The sequence below is a fragment of the Harpia harpyja genome, chromosome 12, assembly GCF_026419915.1.
Source record: "Harpia harpyja isolate bHarHar1 chromosome 12, bHarHar1 primary haplotype, whole genome shotgun sequence".
Classification (NCBI taxonomy): domain Eukaryota; kingdom Metazoa; phylum Chordata; class Aves; order Accipitriformes; family Accipitridae; genus Harpia; species Harpia harpyja.
This window is the reverse complement of record NC_068951.1, coordinates 25,461,564-25,487,595: the sequence shown is the minus strand read 5'-3', so window position 1 is coordinate 25,487,595 and position 26,032 is coordinate 25,461,564. Positions and strand designations below refer to the sequence as shown.

General features: G+C 40.0%; 1 protein-coding gene across 5 annotated transcripts in view; it reads right to left on the bottom strand.

Moving 5' to 3' along the window:
- The window catches only part of NYAP2 (neuronal tyrosine-phosphorylated phosphoinositide-3-kinase adaptor 2), a 150,490-nt gene that overhangs the window by 81,341 nt on the left and 43,117 nt on the right, over positions 1-26,032 (bottom strand). The window lies entirely within an intron of this gene.

Sequence of the window (26,032 nt, the reverse complement as noted above, 5' to 3'; positions counted from 1 at the left end):
GCTTTTGTTCAGGTTTCATAGCATTGTGAGTAGAAATTTTCTATAGAACAAATTTCAAACATCGGAAGTCAGAACCAAGTTTTCAGGAAGACAAGAGACTGTGAGTAGGGCAAAGAATACTGCTTTAGAAATGCAACATCGTGTATTGATCTGCACTCCCCCGCGCTCACCTTTGACTACAGACACTCATGTACCTCGGGAAACAAGGCTTTTGCAGTCCAATCAATCATTTCCCTTCAGATTAAAGAATCGTAAGAGAAAGAAATGCTCTAAAAATTACTTGGATATAGGAAACTGAACATTACCATCTCATCAAATCCACATGAAGCTGCAACATGAGCAGCATCAGACTAGTAAGATACAGAAGCAGGAGATGAAAAGGCAATGGGCTGTGGGACACCAGGAAGAAAATAACCTCCAACCATTCAGAAACACAGCTATAGAAGAAGGAAAGATCAGCTGAAACAAGTGCTGTCATATCAAGTACTACATTGTACTGTGGATGGCAGGACGGAGAACCTGGTACTATTCCTGCTACTCATGCATGCTTATCAGTTCTGAAAAACAGCTCTTACTGATGCTTATACTGTAAACCTAGAGCACATTTCAATTAAGGCAATTCAGTGGACTATGCAAAGAAACTCAGCAACACACACAGGTCAACATGGGCCTGTTTTCAAGGAGGTTTGAAATGGTACCACTGTGGGCACGTAGAAATGTCAGTATGAGAACTGTTAAGTCCCGGAAAGCCCTAATTTCCTCCTGTTTCTCCTTCACACAGTGTGAAGCTCTAAGCAGGGTCAGTCTGCTCCTCTAAGTTTCCTATGCAATGTTGCCTTGGGCTGGTGCAGTTTATTTGGTGCTGGAACACACTTCCTTCTTTAAAAGACAAGAACATTTTGCAATGGTTCATGTGAAGAGTAAGGTCACTTCATTCCCTGATACTGTCCGCATCTTCATTGTAGGTAATACACAAGCTGTATCTAATTGTCCTAAAAGCATCAGATGGGTACCATGCAACGCAAAACTTTATGCGTGATAAAGCAGAACCTTTGTGTGCTTACTACCATCCTTGCATTTTTATTTAATTTCAGCTAGTGGAGAGGTCCACTTCCCAAATTGGTAACAACTGAACAGGTGTAACTGAACATGTGCCACTCTCCAGGGGCACTGACACCTACCTGTACATGTACACACACACGCGCACACATGCATGCCACGCATATGCACACACTGGTCCATGTTCATAACCAAGTTATTACCAAGTCCTAACTGGCATCAATTCCAGAGGGATTTGCAGCCAGAAAGATCAAAAGGTAGAATTCATTAATTCGAAGATTAATAAAAAACCTGTAGCTAATTTAAATGATTAACTATGCCTCTACTAATCTTTCATAAATTGTTCTGAAAATAATATAATCCTCTGATGCTGGACTATGAGAAGGGTCTGTCACATTATTTAAAGAAGATTACTATCCAAACATGCTGAAGAATGCAGCTAGGGACTCTGCTTCCTTCCTTAAGTCCATTGGATAAATCACATTTAGCAAACAAAATTTCAGTTCGCCATGTCTCTGACATTAAAAGTCTTATCAGGTTACACTATTTAATTAGTGCATTTACTTCACTGCTGTGTGGAGGTGTTTAAACCACACACTATAGAACAGATTCTGTTCTGGATAGACTTGCACAAATTCCACTGAGGTGATAGGATTCACCCTTCTCCCAAGAATGCACAGAACTGCGTTTATACAAAGCATGGGTTTTTTGCCGAATTGCTGCATCTTGTATTCCAGAAATAAAAACTTTCAAAATATAAGTCCAGTGTCTAAATGCACTATCTCATTAAACAATTAAATCACATCCTTTCTTTTTCCCTCCCTTCCCATAACTTTAATTCTTTATTGAATTCCTTTCAACATCACAGATGAAAACCTGTCTTACCTGCTTCCTACACTTACTCCAGAATAAACAGCCTATAGCCAGGTCAGAGAGAGGTTGCAGGTACAGATGGGAACAGACCTTGCTGTTCCGCTTCATGGCCAAAGTAGATCTGGTCCTGCTTTTCTACATCCTCTGCTCGGCTACTAGACAAAAACAGCAGGACACCATTTTCCTCTTTTCAGCCATGTTTAAAAGAGAGTCCATTTCTCTTTGAGTGTAGGAGCCAACCTTCAGCTGATGGTTAGGCACTGTAAATCCCAAGCTGAAGAAGACTAGCCTCTAATTCTTGGTCGTGGACCCTGGTCATCGACCAGGATCACACAAGGCTTAGGTTTGTTACTTATCCCAGTAGCGATTCCTGAGTGTTGGGCAGCGGGTGTTTCCTAGCATAGCTTGACTAGCAAGTGGCAAGCGTAACAATGGATGGAGTGCCAAGTTCACATCTCATTAATACAGACTGAAATCCACAGTGGTGCAAAGAGAAAGGAGTCACTCCAGAGCACAAGCACAAAAGCAGGACAGCAGATTTCAAATGTGGCATCCCCTACCCTCGGGCAGCAGCATGCTGAAGCTCCATTTGGACTTGTGCAACACAGCTTCGCAATGCACAGTGCTGCTGATGTTACATCATGAAAGGAGACAGAATTAAAGGATTTATTTATATACTCCTCCTGCTTGCAACCACAGGAGTTGGCTGGGACTGGTGTATGTCCCACTACAGCACAACAGGCCGAGAAAGATTTATACACACCTTGCTGCATAAATGACTAGAGAGATAGCAAGGGAAAATAACTGTGTAGATCTCACTCCATTATTTCTGACAGGAAAGAGCCTCTGTGCTCCTCATTGTACTGATAATGAGGTCTATCTCATTTCAAACTGTATTATGTAAGTTGCTGCAAGTATTACACAGTTTATTAATATATATGGAAATACAGATTTGGATTATTCCTCTGGGAAGTTTCAGCTTGAACTTGGCCAGGTTCAACTGCTTCTCTGACAGAGAATTATGTACAGCGTTCAACTAACTGTTAAAAACGCAAGACATTTGTCTACAGAGACATGAATTATACAATAACAAAATTAATCATACAATCATTCATGTTACACACAGCAAAGCTGACTTTGTGCTGAAAATGCACTTTGGCATCTGCCTAGGTGTAGTGACTGATGCTGCAGTGGATAGAAAAAAGGGCAGTGCAGTGAGGTTGGCTCCAGACACTCTTAAGAAGAGTGTTCTGAAGCAACTCTCCTTTCAAAAACATGTTACAGGGCTTCTCCAAAGCCTACCTAACAAGTCTGATATAGACCATCGAGTGCTGCGATTACACGCTCCCTCCTTGGGTGCACTGGAAGATAAGCGAGCTACCCATCCCTCTTCCTCTTCCACACAGTACCGGAATTGAATCGTTACAACAAATACCCAAATGGCTGGACCTGCCTTAAATCAGTAATAGTGGATTTCAGCTTTCATTTCTAAAATATGAACAAGAGCTCCAACTGATGGACCTGATGAGTCTTGTTATACCTCCAATACAGGTTTTATCTGTCAGCTGAGATTTCTGAGGTCAGAACTGGGCTAGCATAAAGCCATACTGACCTTGCTGTTCCTACCTGCAGTATCAGCCTGCCTGCACGTAAGCTGTAATCATCACAGTCCTGGACACATTACAGCTCAGCTTATTGTGCTCTGCCTGCTCTATTCTATCAAGTAGATACTGGAGCGTTGACGAAACTACAGCATGGAATAACTGAAATGTTTATGTGTTTGAAGAACTACTGAGGGGAAAGTCTTTTGTATTATTCATTTTGTTACACATCCCAAGAGAGCAAGTTAAAGAGGAAGGCTAAACGTTAAAAATGAACACAGAAAATACTCTAAATGGACAGAGCACAGGCAAGGTCATTTCTACCTTGCTTTGCCGTGAGTCATAATGTTTCCATTGACTAGGAATATATTCTCAAGTTGTTAAGTTAGGAAACTAAGAAAAAGAACTTCTCATCACATTGCTGAAAAATACATGACAAAGAAAAAGTATCCAGAGACTGCCTGCCTCAATCGGTGTGGTCTTTTTAATTTGCATTGTTCCTACTTAGCATTGCAAATAACAGTTTTAATTTGCTGTGAAGTTTCATTACTTGGTCCAGGCAGAAACCGAATTAGTTCCTGGAAAACAACTTAATAGTTGTGTGAAAACTTTTGTTTCACTTGGTGTTACTGCTTTAACCATAAACAACGTGGAATATTCAATCCCTCAGTGCAGGGATTATAAAGAGTAGGAGAATTCTTGGGAATATCTAAGTCCCATAAAGTCAGAATACCTTACAGCTACATTTTCTTCCCAGTCATCTATCTACCCTTGTTCTTGGTATTCATCCAGAAATTTTCTTATCAGTTCAGACTTACATTGGATTAGTTTCACGCCTCAGGCACCAAGAACCACTTGGTAGTTCTCCTCATCTTTGTACAGTTTCTATTTTTTTTTTCCTGGGCTCCTTTACATGAGATTTTCTGACTTTTTATCCACAAGTTGAAAAGGCGAACTACACCTGATTGTGAGACTTGACCTCCTAAGCAGGAGGAAGGGGAATGTACTCTGCTGCTGACATGGCATCTTTGAAAGTATTTTGCCATTTCTTTGCTGTGATACATGCCAGTCAGGGACCACAGCAGGTCACTGTCCTTCTCTGAGTGTTGAAATTCCAGACAACCAGGAGAAACCACTTCAATAGCAGCTGCTCACTCCTCTTGTGCTTGTGGAAGACTCAGTCACAGATACTGGTTTGGAAGCTGGCAGAAACTGAGCTGGGAGTCTCCGCAGTCTCCTCTGCAGAAGTGGGGAGACCTATGAATTACAGGGCAAACAACGCACATGGATGACCAGGCCTCTCCACTCTGGGGAGCTGCAAACCCATGCAGTGCCCCCCCCCCATGACATGCAGGAAATCCATCAGGGAAGCCATCTGAGTCAGAGACTGAAGAAAAGAGAAGTCACAAAAAAATTAACTGTGATGACATAGGAAGATTTTTATAAGTCCATCATAAAAATGACTAATCATCAGCAAAAATACAAAAGGAATAAAAATACTTAACTCAAGGATTGTATATGAGCTGGCTTGATTGAGCAAACAGCAGTTCATCCCTTGATGCATCTACCATTTTTGGGCTAAGAGAATAGCTACTGTTACTTTAACCACTTCCTTACTCTTACAGCAAGGAATACCCAGCTCCTCTGCTCATATCAAATGTTCTGAGTATAAAGGGCTGAAATGGCTTTGAAATGTCTATTCCCCATCAGAATAAATTATACACACAAATACTAAGGATGACACATTTTACTTTGTATCTGAGAAGCACTTTCAAGATTAGCATAAATTATATTTGTAAATTAGAGGTTGGATGCCAAAAAACAGAAGATATACTATTTTTATCCCCTTAAACATGATTTCAGAAGACCATGAAATGTAATACTGAAGAAGGGCAGGATCACATTCACGGATTCAGGAACTACACTGTAAGTATGGCTTTACACAAATCTACACCATTTTTATTATAGAAATTAAACAAATTATGCACTTTTCTATTATTTTTTTTAAATCACACTTCAGAGTTCCCCCTCCTTATTCCCAAGGAATATACATACATGATTTTTTTCTGCATTACTTTTCTGAAAGACTCCAAAATGACTCATGACGATCTTACATCAAGATCCAGAGGATAATACTACCATCCTTTTAGGTACAGGCTAAAGTGTAAATGATCATGACAAAGGTCAAATTTAGAGTAATTTTGTGCACCTGGAGGACTATCTAAAGTGAGCAGCTGACATGTCTGCACAGCACATCAAACACCTTACCTCTGCCATATGCCTCTGCTTTTGAGGTAGGAGATCAGGCACTGCTTAAGAAGTCAGGCCTCTCAGGACACAGAATACAGTAGTGCTATAAAATAAAATTATTCTTTTATCACACTTGTCAAACCCACAGGCCCAGGATTTGATCCTGCAAACATGCAATGAGTTGACAGTCCCTCTTTGTGTACCTACATTATCACACTGAAATAACTAGGAAGCCTTGCAGAAATTGCTTGTTGCTTGCGAATCTGTTCTAAGCAATACCACTTGCAGAGGTGTGCCCACATAGTCTGACACTAGATTATTCCTAGGAAATAATTTTTTCAAGCCAACCTATAAATGTAACAGACCCCTAACAGCACTCTCTGCTACTGTTGAGAGTCTGGCTTCTGCCATCCACAACAGGACTGAATCTTGCATGCAGAAGATTCTCCATATCAAACTGAACCACCACATGTTGTGGCTGCACTGCAAGATTAACTGAGACCCTGGTAAGCAACCAAAAGACAGCTGTAACTCCTATGCAGTGCACAATGGATGATAAAAGCAAAACTAACCAAGACTGTCCACAGCAGGTTTTCTGTAAGATGCCAGATAACCTAATATCAAATGATGATCTGCTATGCTCCACAGTGAACTATTTTTACAATGCAAAAAGTTGAAAATGCTAGCAATAGTTGGGGTTTTCCGCAAAAAAAAAAAAAAAACAAAATCAAAACCAAACCCGAAACACTTTATAAGAAACACTGATAAAAACTATGTATGCTATTTTTACAACAAATCTAACATAAGCTAGACAGCTTAGAAGGGAGTAACTGAGGAGTAAGGACCTTTCTGATCCACAGAGAGCTTACAAAACTGTATTTCATGAGTCTGAACAGAAGTACAGGTACTAGTTCTTATTTCCACTGACATTCCTTCTATCTTAAGTAGGCTGCCTCTTAAACTGGGAACTACCAAAGAGTACTTTGGGCTGAACATCCACAATGGCCTGATGTTGCTTTCCTCAGAGGACCAAGACTTGCTACTGTATCTGGGGCACAGGGTCTCCAGTGCTCCAGCCCCATGTAGGACTGGTGACTAACTGATGTATATGGAAAGGTCTGTAAGTTCTGAATACAGAGGATACTTAACAGGCAGGAGTGAAAAGCGCTGTGCTTTTATATGACTACAGAAATTTTTAATTTTGCATGGGAGATGCACAGCTAAAAGCCAGTAAGTGAAAGCTCATATGTTCAGAGTCACCTAGAATTAGACACCAAACATATGCAATGTTTAAACTGAGTGCAAATGCATGTTCACATTAATGGAGTGGGATTTTGCATCCTGTCAAAAGCGGGTGGAGCTAGAACAAGGCTGTGTTTTTGTCACATTCAGTGGAAAACCACATGGCGCAGACTCCACTCTGCCTGCGCAACTGTGGCTAAGTAAATATTTCAATGAGATATGGGAATAAATTAACATATAAAGTAATTTTTGTGGACTTTTGTAATAAAATGTTTCTTTGGTTTGGAGTCGAAGAGTTGTAATGAAAGGAAAAGCTGTAAAAAATAAAAGCAGCATTTTTGTGGATCAGATGCTGGGAAAAGTTTAAACCTGGACAAATGAATGAAATGTGCCAGGACTCTAAGAACGGTGATTTGTAAACCAAGTGCACTGTGCCTGTTGAGATATTACACTGTGTCTAACCTTTCCAGATTCAGGCTTATTTCAAACAGTGATTGGACAGATGCTCTTCTGAGTCCATTGAGCAAACATGACTCTACTTTCCCTTTAAAATCCAAGCTCAAATACAAGGAAATTAAGGTTTTAAATAAATGCTTCCTATGGCCTCTGGCCCCCAAGAGAAAGGAGTTCAATCCTGACCTGGCAGTGAACAGGAAGAAGAAAATTTCATTTTGGAAGCTCTGCCCCCCAAATTTCACTTAAGTGTGATCCACAGCAAAACATATAGATTTTTTTTGCTCAACTAGTGACCTGAAACTCCAGTTATTCACATAATTCTTCTGATAATATTGTCATTCATAACTCTCAGTTCAAAATATATTCCCTGGGCTGGCTTGTCTCTCTGTTTTCTTTTATAAATGCCACGTGAGCAGGTAAGAAAGGGAGAGGCACTGCCTGGCATAGAGAGCCTGGGAGGAGGTCTCAGTTGCACAGTCACAGTAGGGATGCGACAGGGATGTAGGCTGCAATGAATGGACAGTTTTATGCAAATGCTTGTCTTTTGGCAGCTCTCCACTCCAGATCTGTTATATTCATATAAGGCAATTTTGCCTCCAGACATCTCAGCACATGGCAAAACTCAGGGATTTGCATTCTCTTCAACAGGCATATATGCAAATATTCCAGGTACAGTTTTAGGTACTGCTTTCATAGATATTCAGGGTCAGTTTGTAGTTACTAAAAAAGCATCTGCATATTAGCAATTTAAATGGAACTAAATCCATTTTAATCTACAAATTGTATTTTACATTTCTATTTAAGTGGAATGCACAGTGTAAGTTTCTACAAAACAGTGCAAGGCTTATAATGTTTCTGTGTGTTGCACTGGTCTTCCCACAGGAAACAAGAAAATGTAACTAACTGCAGTTTACCCCACCCTAACTACAGAAATGCTCTCCTGGATAGGTCACCTTACTGACACAGGTGCTGGAACCCCTAGAAATCTTCACCAGAAAATCCTTTTTTGCACTGGAACAGCCCTGCTGGAGTCCATTGCCTTGACTTCACAGCTAGCATTAATAACCTTGTGCTATTAAGTATACATATTACCATTTCTCTGTTCCATCTGATTTCTGGAGGGAAGGTTTCAGCTCATTTATCGATCACCACTTTGTGATTTAACTAGACAGCATGAATATCTGTCTGTTCCTTGCAAAATTAAACAAAGACTCCAAACCCTAAGTGAAACATTTTTCACAGGTGTGATAAACCCAGAAAACAGGAAAGGGAATCACTCTACACAGACGTGTAGACAGTCTCGTCTCTGTCTCTCCTTCTTCCCTAAATAGTCTCAATCTGGTAAATAAAACTACATGAAATCCTGTACATCAGTATCGACAGCTCTCAGCGTTAAAGCCTGGAGAGACTTGTTCACTACAATACAAAGTCGCTTTGAAAATCTCTCTGCTTATATCACTTTTTTACCCATAGCAAAGTGACTACTATTGCCACAACAGAATATTAATATGCTTCACACCTAAATTTAGAAAAATGATATAAAACAACTCTTTCCCCTGCCTTGATGGATGTCAGTTTCTTAGCCAGGGTTGTCAGAAACCGGTTATTTGCTCAGAGAAATAAGTAAAAAAGGACATTATATTTTCAGAAACAGAGTTGATTTAATATTGCATGTCAGAGTGTGTGAAAAGCAAGCATAATGGGCATATAAGTGGTTAAGACTTAGTGATTTCAGTCAGGACACTGAAAGAGGTTAGCCAGCAAAAGTATAGCTGTCCCACGTATACATGTACCCAGAGTGTCCCTGAACCAATTCCACACTTAGGTCTTCCAATACATTCATTGCATGTCCATGCATTCTCTTTAGAAATCAAGGTGAATTATCCAAATGCAAAGTAGAGAAAGTCTTTTCTCCTCTGTATCCACACACATAGCTCATGGGCCAGATCCTGTAACTCTAGCAGACTACTGAAAGGTCTCTACATATAGGGGAATTTAACACCAGAGACAACCGGCTACAATAAAAGCTGCCAAAAAAATAAAATAAAAAATAAAAAACTGCCAAAGTTGCCAAAAATCAGCACACATCGATTTTCATCACTCTCAGAATTACTTTTGCAAATGGGGATGTTCAGCTAATTATTATTTTTTGGTCACTGCTGTGTTGTGGGTTTATTTTTTTCTTGCAGGGGTAGCTTTTTGCCAAATAGTTGAGTAAAAACTACATCCAACAAGCTCTGACGCTGAAGGAAGGTAGTACTTAAATGCTCCTTTAGTGACATAAATGCTCCTTTAGTTACATTGCTGAAAGGATCATCACTACAGCCTATGAAGCTGCAGTGAAATGAAATTTTGCTGAAGCAACAGTAAGGATGTTTTCCAAGCTGTGAAAATCTGTGTCAGGATTTTTTAGGGAGTTAAAACATTAAAACACAGAGCAAACACCCTTGTAACCTTCATTCAATGGTATAATAGTAAATTAAGGGGAACATACTGGTTTAGTTCCCTGCATGAGAGGCAATTAGCTTAGTGCTGTTCATACTAAAAGCGTGTAAACTCCCTTTATTCCTCAGGTAACTCTTTGGAGCTGTCATTCATTGAGTGGCATGTTCCAAGTATCTGAGCTTGCAAGAAATAGCGCTTTCTCTGCATTGAGGTGGTGAGCTGTGGCAACCGGGGTTACACAAAGTCTGGACCTCATTTTACAAAAGGATGACAAACCAAAAATAATGTGTTGCTGCTTTTCTTTGTGCTAAGAATTACTATTAAAATCTGCAAAGCTGCTGGTAATAAATTTTAGTGTGTATACGTTTCTAGGTCACTTAAGCCCCTTTGAAAAGTCTTCTATCTAGAAACCATAACCCTGACATAATATGAACGGTTTTTCTATCTCCCAATGCTACATTGCAGGCAGCAGTCTACTTTAAAATAACTTAAGCCAACAAGGGGCTTAGAGACACCTTGTATGTATGCACCAAGCACTGCAGCCCAAATCAGCTAGTCTGCAGACTAGGCAGCACAAAGGGATATCTGTGTGTCTCTAGTAAGAGCAATTCAACTCTGTTCAACTCTGTGCTTTTTTTAAAAAAAAACAAACAAACAAGAAAATACTGTTGTTCTCTGCTCCAGGACACATGATGCCCCTTTCCCTGCCCTGCTGCTCAGTGCCCACACAGGACACAGAAGCCTACTGCTGTGTGCTTACTGCACTGGCTACCCCAGGATTTCAAGTTTTGTAATGCTAAGCCAAAAAAAAAATTCCTTCAAGATGGTCTCACGATAAAAACCTTAAACCAGAGCAGCCTTGACTCAAACATTTTGGGCCATTATGTATAGTACCGGATCAGGCGGGCTTTCAAGTCCTACTGAGAGCTCATGGCAACATATCTTTTAATAGGCACTGCCACGCACTTACTAAATGTAGTAAAGGGCTACTGAGTTTTAGGAAGGATGAACCACACTGGACTTCACACACACTTCTGTGAATTTACCGGGGAAATTGTTTTCTAGGCTACCGAGAACGGCATGCAGAAACGTTAACATTTCTGGTGATGACCAGCTCATTATTCTGGTCTCTAGAATCAATTCGTATTTTATTTTTTACTCAGTAAGAAGTGAATGACAATTGTTAAACAAAGCCTATCAGCACGTAGTTATTTAGCCAGTGGATGCATTGCTTTACAACAAAAGCAGATGATTAGAGGTAAGAAAAGGTAGAAGCAGCACAATTACATTATTGCAGCTCTAAAAAGTGCCTTCTAGAATCCATGTGGAGGTAAAGGGTAAAACCAGCATATTTCCCATTGGGGGTTCTGAGTTATATGGTTACCTGTGGTCATGTTTTCAAGTTCTGCTTCATATCCATGAGTAACAACACACTCTTAAAATGAGAGCCAAGGCTCTTTTTTAATCCTGCTGTTGGATTCTGGAACGGTAAACTAAGCACCATCTAAGGACTGCAAGACACTAGAGAAAAAACTTGGGAAATCAAAACTATGGAGTTCTGTAGATGTTTGTGAGTGATCCAAGCTGAAGTTTTTAATCCACCCTCAGATATTAAAAGGGAGTTCATACTTCACAGGTGTATCCAGTAAAATCTTTAGGATAGCTGTGATTCAAGACCCAGATCAACTTCAAGAGGGCTCATGAGAGAATAGTGTCAAGGAAAGAAAATATTTCCTAGGGAGAGATTCCCTACTGTGAAGTGACAAAACTGGGTTGTCTAATAGAGGCTAGCATCTGTAATTCTTGAAATGCAGATAAAAATAAATGCAAATTATAATCTTTCATAACACGTATGAGTTATTTATGCATATGCTTATTAATCTGTGTTTACTGCCCTTCAAGCTGAATAGAGAAACAATTAGATCCCTTTTTAGCAGTAGTAGTATGGGACATGTAGATATATAACTTTGATTTACAGAGTATGACAGGCAATCAATGTGCGTCAGAGAAAGCCCACATCAGCAAAGAGACCTGGTAAAGCCACATTTGAATTTTCTTTTTTAGGACTGAACAGATGAGCGTTTCCTTCATGTTCTGAACACAATGGGATTGGGAAATAACCTGAATTTCAGGCTAGGAGAAAATGGATTGCTTCAAATTATAGGAAAATGAACAGCACTAATTTTATTCCTCACTTTCAGCAGAATCGAGTAGTGCGTACCAGAAAAAGGAAAGCCAGACATATCCTTAAGTCTGTTATTAGACCTTTCCATTTGCACACACCACAAGTAGTATAGGAATGACAGCTAGAAATCAACTATCTTCCTACATTTTTCACTCTCATGACAAAAACATTAAATTTGGCTGATGAAATGAAAAGAAAAAGCAACGTCTATGGATTTTTTTTTTTTAAATGATTAAACAAAACAGGAATACAGCCAGGAAATGAAAGACTGAATGTACAATGAGAGCATTTAAAGATCCCATTTAAAAGACATTGATATTACTTCCATAAAATGTTTACATCAGTTGTCAGAATATGAACCGACTACCTATTTCAGCTGGGAAGTGTCTGATTGCAAAGTCATGAAGCTATCAAAGAGGCAGGCTTGTAGGAAGCAAACATCTAAGCTGATCAAATCAGTAGCATCTTGCTTTTGAGACCAGAGGGTCAAATTCAACATAATGTCTCAAGTTTGAAAAAACCCACAAAACTGAGAAACCTGAGCAGGACTACATTCCCCAGTCCCCTCTGTCCCATTATCACAGTCACATCACATCCTTTGTCAAAGCCAGGCTTGGACCCTTCGTGCTGATACTTTATATGCTTTGTCAGGACTACAGGGTTAGAGCTGGGTATCAACAAACAGTTCTGTTTTCTATGGAAATAAACAGATGTCAACTTTTCGTACAAGTCAAGTCACTCAGTGTGACTATTGTGCATATGAATGGCTGGACAAATGACTTAAGGCTGTCCCTGGAGAGGAGCAGTCTGTGCCCTGCTGCATCTTGTGGCTCAGCAAAGAACCTGAGTCAGAGAGGTCTCCTCAGTCAGTTGGTCACCTCAGGGCTGTTCCTCTGTCCTGCCTTTTAACTGCAAAGTACAAGGTAATTGAGAGATGAAACAGGGACTAAATCACCCACAAAACAAAGTTCTTCAGATTCAAGCTCCCCAAAATCTCATTTAGAGACAGTTATACACATGCGTATACGTCCCACGCATACAATTTACACATCCTATGCAGAAAGCTTCAGCCTCAGTGAGTGCTGTTTTCCCGTGACAATGCTCCAATACTTAATTTAATAATTCCATTGGTATTCTTTGGGAATAACGGCCATTGTTGTTCCTTCTTGTTTTGCTGCATTTTCCATTTTTTTTGCTAGCTTCCATTCCTAATGTGTTTTATTATTATTCCAGTCCTTGCCAAGTCTGTCTGCTACCTGCTCATTAGAACTTCTGTGGCAGAAAATGTTCCTGCAAGAAACTAATTCTAATACCTTTCAATTTATTTTCGGGCTGAGTGAGCCTATAAACTCAGATTATTATTAAGTTGAGCTTGCAGTGATGGGTTCGATAGACTCTGAATCCTGTTGTATTAAGGCAAAGGAAAATTCATCTGTATAGTTTTTACTTTATACCTGGAAGGCTGAACAAAAAATAAGTAATTCTAGACCCTCAAAGCAGCTTGCCTCCACTGTTGTTTAAAGTGACTGGCAGGTCAATGGGCAAAACAACTTAGAGAGTTTCTTTGTTAGACATGTGAGAGGGATACATAGCAACTAGCAACACAGGCTTGTTCTGATAACTCTTTCACAATGGAAACCCACTTTGGAATTCTCCAAAGCGACTTTGAAATTTTCAAGGGCGGACATACATGTGTTCTTAGTTAATATTGCTAATAAACCACTAAATAGCTCAGTGAGTTGAACCTACAGAAAGCTCTAGCAACACAGAGTTTTTATATGCAATTTGAGGGCTCAGTTCCCTACAGAATGATTGTAGAGTTCTTATTCCACTGCAGCTACGACTATAAAATATTAGCAATGTTAAGTAAATTACAAGAGCTTACATGAGAAAGGCCTTCCATCAGTTAATAGCTGGGCCTCCAAGCTATCCAAACCAGGTCTTACTACTTGTCTTCACTTTTAAAAAAAAATCATATTAAAGTTACTAACTAACACTTAAACAGAAAACAGAACAGAAAGAACAAAAAGGAGAGGGGGGAGAGGGGGGAGAGGGGGGAGAGGGAAAACAAACAAACAAAACCCCCAAAACTCTGAGAGTTTAAATAATTGTAGCTAAAAGGTTTACAGCATGCACATTTTTTCCCAATTTATTATTAAAAACAGCAGCAAAAATTGACTGTGATTTTGCAAGGGCAGGAGAAAATGAAGCAATGTCTCATCTATGACTTCCAACTAAGTTTTCAGCACTCTGGGGCTTTTAATATAAATGGCAATTTTATTGCTGGCATTAGAGATGTAATCATCCTGATCTCCAAAAATGCCTACCACTTTCTGGGCAGTCCTGTGAAATATGTGTACATTATTAACCACAGGACAGGTCATCTCAGACACAGAGCAATTACATGACTGTTGCAGAGCCGTGCATTCTCTTTGGGTACCAAACTTTAAAGCCACAGGCCAACAGAGGCTCAGGACTGAGAGAAGCAGACTAAGCCACTAGCCAGCTACATCCACTGGAAAAAGGTGGCCTCAACACCCTCTTTCCCCTTTCCCTGCATCTATTTATCTACATCATCTCCTGTGGCAGGAACAGTGGGTGTGCGTCCAGCAGGCAGTACCCTCACAGCCAGCCTTGGCCCCAGTAGGCTCTTGTCTCCCCAAGAGCCGTTAACAGCTCAGAAGCATCTTGTCAGACCAGCAAGCCTGTCCAGAGGGAGCCTGGCTCTACCCCAGTCATGTCTTAATGAGATCATCTGCATTATAACAAAAGACACCAAATAAAACTGGGTATTTAGGACTCGTCACGAGAGAGAAAACTGCTACTAAGTATTAGCTTATCACTAGGTATCCAACCAATTTCACAGAAGACTAGCAGCATCTCGTTAGGTATAGGAATATAAACTGTCATCTGTTCAGTCCATTTATAAAACGTGGGAAGGCAGCAGGAAACCTAAAGATTGACGAGGACTTCCCGGAGAGAAACATCCACTGCTCTCTTACTCATTTCTCTCAGCCTTTGATTTTAGTCTCATCTTTTCACAGTCCTTCCTTCTCCTTTCTGTATGCCTCCTGTACTGCAGGACCACAAATCATCCAGTGCACTCCATGTTACATGCTGAGGGAACTTCTGTGTAAATGTCCAGCACCACCACAGCTTTAGCCAGCTGTATGCTTGTTGTTCTGATGTTTTACATCCGTTGATCTTAATCTAGGGACAAGGGGAAAGGAAAGTATGAGGAGCACTGGGAAAGTGGGGGCCACCCTTGAGTCTACACAGAGAGATGCAGTTTGCTTTGACAAAGAGGAGCTAGGTCTACAGATGGAGCTGCACGGCAGGAGGATGGCAAGGACTTCAGAAGACCCACTGAGAAAGTGGGATCCAGTCTGTACAGCTGTCTTATATAGTCTCGTAGACTTAGAATACCTGAGCATCAACTAATAATTTACTTATCTCTGTGGGATAACTGCTACTGCCCCATTTCAAAGGTTGGCAGATGATGCAGAACATAAAGCTGAACAAAAACCTGAATCCACGTGCCATAATTCTCAGGCTGCAATCTCAAACCCAGAACCACCCTTCCCCTCTGTCATGCTTCTGCTTTTCTTTATGTGGTTAGAATTTCACCTCTGAAATACACACAAATACTGGTCTGAATGCAGTGCAGCATGACAGAACACAGCCCCAGAGCCTTCAGAGAGGGGTGCATCACAAGCCATCACAGATCACTTTAATTCAGGAAGAAGCTGTTGACACTACGAAGACCCCCCCCAACTCACTCTCTTTTGACACAATTGACAATGGCAGTCTCTCAGGAGAAGGCCAAGCCTTTGGGCAGAGAGCACAGAAGGGGTTTGCAGTGAGGCCTCAGACCTGGAAAGCAAGGGCAGAATGTGCTTTTGGCTTACCTACAGCTGTCATCTCATTCTTTCCCATATTGCTTTCCAAAATTCCCCAGCACACTGGCAGGAGAAGCAAAAGTCTGATGATATGTAAAATACAAGATATACACAAAAAGGATAAAATAAAATACCTCATGTTGTCAATACAATACAGCCCTTGGCCAGCAACCTGTGAATGGATTTGACTATTTGGGCAATCTGCTCATAACAAAAGACATGACAGAAATGCAAGAGTGTATCCAGTAAATGTGGTGAAGTGCCAAGGCTGAGGGGACCAGTAACAACTGGAGAAAAACCGAGGCAAGTTATTTTGCCTTTCAGAAGGCAGATAAGCAGGAAGAAGATGAGAAAGAAAGGGGGAAGTCCTGCCCTGAGTGCTAAGATGTTTCATGGATGGATGCATATTTGCTGCACTGCAGATACACTTACGCATAATAAACCTGAATTCATTAATACTATTTACGCTCAGCTTGTAACTGGTCCAAAAAAGCAATTATGATACATCATGTTGACGGAGAGTATAAAGCCATTAGAACTTGGATCACTCACACGATATACTGTGTCGATACACAGTTAACAACAACATTCCTAGTACAGTACATTGAAATGGGGACAGTCCAATGCTTTCTAATAAAACAATGCAAAGTCTATGTTTTGCTGTGACACCCATCCTGCAATGAGATCCCTTTAACTGAAAACATGCTACAGTGAAAGCCATGAATATAATTTCAGTTGCCCATTAAATTTAGCATAGTTTATCTGGTAAACTCAGAGGGACGTCTTGGGACTGTACTTTGGTTGTAGTATTTTCCCAGCAGCCTAACACGTTACAGGTGTCATTCATGGAGGACGTAAAACATAGAGATGAGCTGGTAGCAACAGCACCTTTAGCCTCATGATGGTAGGTGAAGAGAAGCCATACAAGGAGAGACTCTGGAGTGCCCATCCTCAGCCTATTTGCAGTCCACTTGAATCTCTTTGAGAAAGGAATAAACAATAGTAATTCCTTGGTTGGAAATGAAGAGCAGAGCTGTCAAAAGTCAGACCTCAAGATGTGACAGTCACATTCAGGTCTCTTCTCTCTTTCACAAATAACAGTCTTAAGAGGTTAACCATATGGTCTTTTAAAAAGCAACACGTTCCCTGCAGAAGACATTATCCATAGAAATGCTACTGGATACGGCTTCCAGCTCTTATAACACACCGGCCTTGGAATCAGTGTCTGGTGAAGTGGAGATACTCAAAGGTTTTAAAATTACCAATAGCTAATTATAGAATCATAGAATCATTTAGGTTGGAAAGGACCTTTAAGATCATTGAGTCCAACCATCAACCATGCCCACTAAACCATGTCCTGAAGTGCCTTGTCTACATGCTTTTTGAATACCTCCAGGGATGGTGACTCAACCACTTCCCTGGGCAGCCTGTTCCAATGCCTGACAACCCTTTCAGTAAAGAAATTTTTCCTAATATCCAACCTAAACCTCCCCTCATGCAACTTGAGGCCATTTCCTCTCGTCCTAACTCCAGCCACCTGACAGAAGAGACTAGCACCCACCTCATTACAACCTCCTTTCAGGATATTAAAAAATATGTAGCCTAAACCCCAGTCCAAATACACTGCAGGGAAGTTGAAATACAAGCTGACGACAGACAGGTTTGGGGGGAAGTAGCTGTCCCGTTTGGCGCTGGGAATACATTACTACAACAACATGACCTACACAAGTCATGGGCGGCCCCTCATTCCATTTACTCTTCTCTTTGGATAACCCTGTATATAAACACATAGTGCCACTGGTAAAACATCAACTGCCAAGACAAATGGTAAAAGACATAGCATTAAATCAGCCATTTCCAGGGCCCAGATCCAAAGACACTAATCCTTTCATCAGGATTCAAACTGGCAATATTCCATACAGGAGGACATTTTTTCTCTCTCTGGACTGGATATAAAACCCATCTGTTGAAGAGAACAAATTCTCCTATACTCTCAACTCCACTACTGAGTAAAGACATAAAACCATGTTTGTATTCTGTGTGTCTCCAGAATCACTGAAGTGACCACAGTACAATGACAATCCAATGCCACTATTTGTGTAAATGTTGTAATGCTCAGGTCCAACTCAGATAAAAGATTTTGCATTGTATTTCGTAAAGCCCGTTGATGGTACAGGAGCATGCAACATGTTTGATCTACACCAGACTCAAATATATTTACCTATTGTGTTTTGATACAGGCCCACCTTTGCACATAACTCGATGAGAGTCTAGAGTTCACAAACAAACCCAAAGTCTGGATTTAGGTCTGCTGACATAGATAGCTCTCATTGCTGGCACAGCAATGGTATACTTCAAAATTTCCCTCTGTTTGGAGTAGGGAAATTATGCCAGTGTTTTAGATACCATATCATGTAACTGCCGACTTATTTGTCGTGACCTTCATTCCCTCACAAAACTCTCATCTACAGCAAGCAGCTTTCCAAAACAAAAATTGCCATTCTAACATAGAAAGATGATCTGATGATTTAAGTTGAACGACATGTAAAATGAGTTGGAAATTCTTCAGAAGATTCAGTCCATGAACATTTCCTTGAATTCCAGTTTTGCCATTTTGTTTATTCTTGAGGCTGAGCCTGGGAACTTATATCCATGCTTAGATCAAATTGTATGTTGCTACTTTGGGCAACCACACACTGTAAATGTCATTGTATGTATAAATCAATAAAGATGTCTTATGTATTTCTCTGTTTGATTCCTGTGCTCTAGGATGTTTACAAGATGGCCAAAGTCAAATAAATCATTATTTTCTGTAGTAGGAATAAAAAGTCTGATCATCAACTTAGATGTTCTATTTCACCCTAAAAACACAGAATAGGAGTGTGATACTACCACTGAGAATAAACAAGAAGTGGGAGTATTTCAATGATTCAAACAAAAATCCCAGTTCCAGTTTACTTAAATATAGAAGGCCTAGGGAAATATTAAATGAAATGTTAAACTTAACATCTACATTCTCTCCAAGGTAATTTATTTAATTACCATAAAGAAATGCCTCCAATTCTGTGTTGGCCATCTTATGCAATAAATTAAGAACCTCATCCCATAGATTCCTATATGTATAAGTAGAGCATTTTCAAGACCAAGTCTTTTCTACTAGTATGTGTTTATGCATCTTATAATGTGTGAAATATGGTTCAGGCAATTCAGTCTGAAAACCAAATAATTTTTGCTATACATACTTGCTATGTTGAGATGGAAAGTTTTTGCATAACAAACATGTTTTAAACAGTTTTCTATAGCTTAAAAATAAAACTAAGGCTTGATAAGTGTGTTTTAACAACTTCTAAGGAGAAAACTACTTTCTAGAAGCATCATATAAAGTATTACTTTGCAGAAACCATCAGGCAACTGTCTATTTCCCAACACATTATATATTTTGTGCACAATACATAAAAAGAAGTACTTAATATTAACATCATGCATTGGTAGAACTCATGGTCCTAGGATATGGTGTAAAAAGCATCAAAATCCAGAACTCTTAACTTTCTATTCATCAGTTTCAGCTCAGACAAGAGTCATGGAAATAAGTTAGAAGAATGTTCTTTACTCTTTTTTCAGAACCAAGTAATCCCTGTCTTTTCACTTTTTCCTCATGTTGCTGTCTAGATGGAGTTACCTTGTCAACAAAGTGTCATAATATTTCTTCAAAGTACTTAAAAATACTTTCTAGATGTGTTCTTTTCGGATAGATTAAAGCACAGTAAGCCATTCTTCTGCCTTGGAAAAATTATAAGTAGCTTAAACCTGCCTAAATACTGATTTAACAGCTAGAACAAAATAACTCTTTTGGGTAACCCTAATAAAGGATTTAAGATACTTAATAAACATGTATGATCTACTGGGTAAACATGACTGTGAAGAAACCATTTCAGTCTCTCAAGCAACACTTTGCATATTTTATAACTTTACAGGGAAAACTTTCAAAAGTTCAGTAGTTTATTACATATTTATTATTGAACTATACCTAGGGACCCAATTTAAACTAACATCATGTGAGAAGGAATTAAGATTGCGATCCTTTCCCAAGCCTGTACTGTGTTTGTCCTGGATCTGAGCACCATGAATGTGAGCACCTTGCACAAATGATGTATTTTACCTCCAAGTTCAACAGCACTAGGATTTTACTCTCTGAATTAAGACTGAATTTTGGCTTCCACTGTGGGCTTCCCTTGCTGCTCTTGCTTAGGATAGAGAGTTACCAATGCAATATTTCCTCATCGGTGGAAAGAAACTGGGGAACAGTCACGTTCCTGGTAATGTTGGCTGAACAAGTATAAGCAGGGTGTGCCTTCAAATCAGCCCTGCCTGCAAGTGCAGGCTACCAGTAAGCTGCAAGCCAGATCCAGGCCACTGGGTTTTAAAGGCTTTCTAGTGCTACTGCATGGACAGCACTTTAACTATCTCTATTTCAAGGTCAACCTGAAGAGCTGTTGGCCCAGGGATGGGCAGAAGCTGGGTGATCCTGGCTTGAAGGATCCGTATTACTGCTGGCCTGAGCTGGTCAGGAAAAAGACTCCATTAGTGGAGTATGATCCAAGTACAAGATTATTTATTCTGCTTCTATACTATATTGCTGAGCAGGCTTCACAGCACAAATTTAAAAACAGCTTAGTGGGAGAAACAAATCCTCTTTAATAATTATTAATTGCCTCACAATTCTCACGATGGGTATTAACCATCATGAGGCCTTCCCATTGAAGGACTGATGCCAAATCAGTGCAAGGCTGGGCTCTTACTGCTCTCCGTCTAGCTGGAACTTTGTTCCTCATCTCATTCCCTCAAGGCAAGTGGCTTCTGACTTGGGATGAAACCCAAACTCAGCTGGCACTATGAAGTGACCATCCTCCTCATGTCTGATCCCACAGCAGACAGATAGAGCAGTAGTCCAACCGTCTTGTAAAGCCCAGCATATCAGTATGAGGCCTAACTGCATCCTGCAGTGATTAGGGAGGGGATACATCTCATTTAGCCATCTCCAACAGGAAGGTAAGGAGGATAGCTGGGAGCAATAACTCACTCAAGCCTGCAAACACAACCCACAGCCCTCATCTCGCTTTTGGACAAATGAGCACCCTTCCTTCCAGTCTGTACAATATGAGAACCAGGAGAACTAGCCAGTGAGCAACGTCAATGAGACAAGCCAGACAGAATGGATCTCCAGGGAATGGCAAAACTAGTTGCTCCATATGAGCAACTATGTTTTGCAAGTTAAATTGCTCTGAAGGAGTTGGGAGCTGATCAGGGAATAGAGTTCAGTGCAGCCTGGGAAAGGCAGGGAGAGCGATGAAGCAAAAGGGGCTGCAGAGCTGCTACAGTAGTGCATGAGACTGTCTCTGTGAAGGGAAGGGCTGATAGCATCCTTATACTTTTTACTCACTAGACTAGAAAGGGAATTTTGTTTTATAACTAGGGGAAATTACTTTGGATTTATGAACAGCCAGCAACTTTCTTGGATGCAGCAATACATTCTTTGAGCCTTGTCTTCTGCCCAGTCTGAAGTCCTCATGCAACCCAGCCACTTTGTGGGAAAGTCCCAGAGGTAGGGAGATGACCCACTTTAGGAGATGGCTCATCTCATGAAATAGGAGTTTCCTGTTAGAAGATCAGGACTTTCCGAGCTCCTTCTCCTAAAACCAATCTCCAGGGGAATGATGTGCCCAATTACTGACTTTTCAAACACTAGAACAATTCCCCCGTCCTTCACAAAGTATCTCTTACTGACCAGCGTACAACCTCAGGTAATTAGGTAGATTCCTAGATGGCGAATACCCAAGATTAGTCTTTAATCTCAAGGGAAAGAATAGTGACAGAGCTTTTAAAAGATTTTAAGGTAATTCACAGAGACATTATATCCCTCATTACAGTCATCTTAAATGCAGTGGAATTGACGAGTTGGAGTTTCTGGAATGAAATGAGATCCAACCTAAAGCACACTGAACAGCTCTTTCCTAGGCACCTCCCCTGTTACCTACTCAACCTCCTCAGACAGGTGGTAAATGCAGTCTCTCCATTTATTGAATCATATTTACTCAAACACAAACATATATGTCACTATACATCTATGCACTGCCTAGATGGCCTCTCCAGACTGCGCTAATGGGGCTGCAGCAAGACAGAACCAGGCTCAAGTCCCCATAAAGCTGAACTCAGGACAGCAAAGGAGGCTGGCACAGGGAAACAGTTTCATCTGGGTATTCGTTCAGGACCTATATGCAAAAGAAATGATCCATTTCTTCAGAACACCTCTCTAATTTTTTGCTAAACAGCAAAGCAGTTTCTATTCTTACCTGACCTAAGAGAACCTGGGGTGAGCAAAACCTCGAGTAAACATCTGAAGTAATTCAGCCTGATCTGGCATCGGTTCAGACCTGGCTCAATTTAGGGCTAAACATTAGACAATACTCCCAGACAGCAAGATTCAAAGTGGGATTGTCATACCAGAAACCTAATATGCTGCACGGCTAAATCAGCCCAGTTATAGTCACTATTATTTCTTTTCTACTCCAATATTCCTTAAAGGTCCCACACGGGGACCCAACACTCATCCTACAGACCATGAAAAAGCAAGAACCCAGAGACAGTCATGAACCCAGGAAACCAGCTACTGATAACCCCTGCATTCTGAACTAAAAATCCTCAAAATAAATTGTTTATAAACTATTTAACAGCTCAAGAATTATCTACGTAATTATCCAAAGAGTTATAACAAATTTATAAATATATTAATAAAATCATAAGCCCCCTTAAGCAATTGATAAAGGAGAAAAATAACATGTCAATTATTTGCTGTAAAAAAATGTTTTCTACTTTAGCTTCTACTTATGTAGCTGCAAAAATAAACAGTTTGCAACCATGTTGTTTTGGCATAACTGCATTTGAATTTAACTCTTAAGAAAAAGCAGTTATGATTTTTGAAGTTCACTTTCATTTCACAAAAACAAAGAATATATACTTCTTTTTGTCTTTATGCTTATAAAGTACAGGGCACGGACCTTAGAGAGAATAGCCTACAGCATATAAAGTCTGGACTAGAGGAATTGCAGAAGTGCCTCTGGAGGTCCCAGTCAGATCACCATGAGTCAGTGAGAGACAACTCAGATTCAAAAACTCCTGCTTATCAAGGATGAGATCCTGCAAGTTCACTAAATGTGACCTATTTCAAAGTTCAATGAGGTTCAGATACAAATCTAAGCTTTGTCTCAGTTGCGAAGACATGGATTAAAATACTAAATCCAAACCGATTTCACATCTGGTTAAATCTAGGTTTTGGGCCCAACCATCAAAAGGTTATTCTAGAAAACTCTTGGGACAGAAGTACAAAGCTGAGGCAATATTATAGAATTGAGTGTTTTGATGAACATAGCGATTGGGAAAATGGATGGGGAACAGCTGAGGAATTACATCGAGAAGTAGCTGAGCTTCCCTTAAGAAAAAGACAGACAGATAATTGATTTCAAAGGGAAAGAAACAGAAAGGTAAAATGAACTATGTGGGGCAGCCTCAGAGGACCTGAGTAACTTTTAACACATATGACTCCATATTGCTCGTCGTGCAGATCAACTCTAATACTTTAGCCATATGAACTGAACGATTCCAGCTAATATAAAAAGGAGTCAGTTAATTATCTACACATATTCCTATGTAAAATAGATAAGAGTATGTAATTATTTTTCAGAGTATGGTCAGATCTATACTTCTCGAATTGCATAGCTGCTAAAATGTCTATGCTTTAGATATGCAGTAGGAAACGTGGACTGATTTTACTTAATCAATTTAAAGTTTGAACTGCTTTCTTATTTAGCTAACAGCATATAATAACCATAAGAACAAGCCATAAAGTTATCATCTCATTTGCATGAATACCATACTACACTCAATGAAAGCATTCCAGATTTACAGAGTCATTGGGAGGAAGATCAAGTCCACAGTGTATAAACATTAAAAAGACCCTAATTAGTATCAAGTATTTTTGACAATTTTATTTCCAGTGCTAATTAGCACTGATGTTTTAGTACTAGGACCTGACTGCACTGTATTCCGCAATAAAGAATGATTCATATCTACAGTCAAATAAATAATTCAGTGAAGAAAGATGCATAGAAGTGCTTTTGTTTATAGTGCTGTCAAAATGAAATACTTGGGAAAAAAAAATGTTAAGCATCATACACTTTTAACAGGTTGAGACTAGACTAAGTGCTATTTACAGGGAATCAGCAAGCCACCCTGCAGACTCAGGATAATTAGTCACCAAGAGCAGGTTTCTTTCAATCTGACATGTAAGGGTCAATTTCTGGTGCATCTACAAACTCCCATGTCTGGAACAGGAGGAATGGTTCTTCAAGTACAACTGGAAGACTGCAGCTACAACAGTATCATTAAGTGAGATCTTGGGTGGCTTCCTTTCTCTAGAACTTAAAGGGACCGTGGAAGCTGGGTGCCTGCTGGCAGTAAGGGGGAGAGCCCTGCCCTACATCCATGTGGAGGAGCATGGTTATGTGCTTGCACAACCCAGCACCTGAAACCAGAGTCGAGTTCCAGGGCTGTGCTCCACCCTGGGGCTTCTGCCACACTCCTGTGCAGGTCAAATTGCTGCCAGAATATCACATACCTGCTGTATGAATGCAAAGATACACCAAAATCTGCAAGTACAAACCCAAGAAAATGGGATCACTGCACTTGGGAATGTGTACTGCCATGTATAAAATCTTCTGTACACATGCAAAACTATAAAGGTTGCATGTACAAGCCTCAATATTTAACGCAGAATCTGTAGATGAAGCGTCCTGGAAATACACTAAACACTGAGAGAGAGGCTTCACATCCAAAACCCAGAAATATATTGACAGTAGTAAGCAGAGGAACCTGAAGCACTCTTGTGCACAAAACAATGACTTTATCCAAGGTGATTTTAAGAAAGAAATGTCTCTAGGCACAGCTGCTATCAGAAATGGCACAGAGAATAAGAACAAAACATCAGAACAGTCTCTCTAAGATTACTGCAGAGAGGACACTCCTGAAGTCACAGGCCATTCAAAATTTGGAAGACCTCTATTCATCTCTGCTTCACTACACACTGCCCGAGCAGCCTGGCTCAATCATTCATATCATCGTATAAAAGTACTTTATAAAAGTATTCACCCTTTGGAGGCTCTTGTCCTTCCACAGCAGGTGCACAGCCAGTTCAAACATGTAGTTCTGGTAATTCAAGCCATGGGACTAAAATGGGATGAATCTAGGTTTTTGCCCCATTTAACAACCACACTGTTGAGATTAGGTACACTGTGGATCAGAAGGTACAGAGGTGCTACAACAACAAGCAACACACAGGTACTTAAAACATACTGAGAAGTGGTGCATTACAGCTATAATTTGTTTAGTACATTAATAAAATAAGTTTAATATGTAACTAGCAGCAACTGCAAAACGGAACCATATTTTTTACTCCAAATTTCTATCACTATATATAAAACATCTCAATGAGTATATATAATTTTAATGCCGTATTTTGCTCCTCTGTAAGTGGCAAAGCCTTGACTTCAGCCTGAGTAACAATCCTATACACAAATAACTTGTAGATGATGTTTCTCTTTCTTTGTCTCAGCCCTGCTTTGAGCCAGATTCTCAGCTAGTATAGGCTAGCAAAATTTCACAGGACTAAAGGAGTGACACTGACTTATGGCAACTAAGAATCTCTGCTTTATTAAGTATGAGGAGGAGGGAGAAGAGAAATTTATTAGCGCAGTTACTTTAAAAGGCCAATTACAATTTTATTAGAGGAAAAACTTCAGCAGTTTCAGTTATTTACAATTTAACAACCATGCTATGAATTAAATTTATACTTCCCCCCCCCCCCCCAAATAATTAACACTATAAACAATAAAAATGAATTGAGTGTTGATCAAGACAGTTTGGAGTAGACTGGTGGCATTTTCCATTTGGTGAAGCCTTTATTATTACCA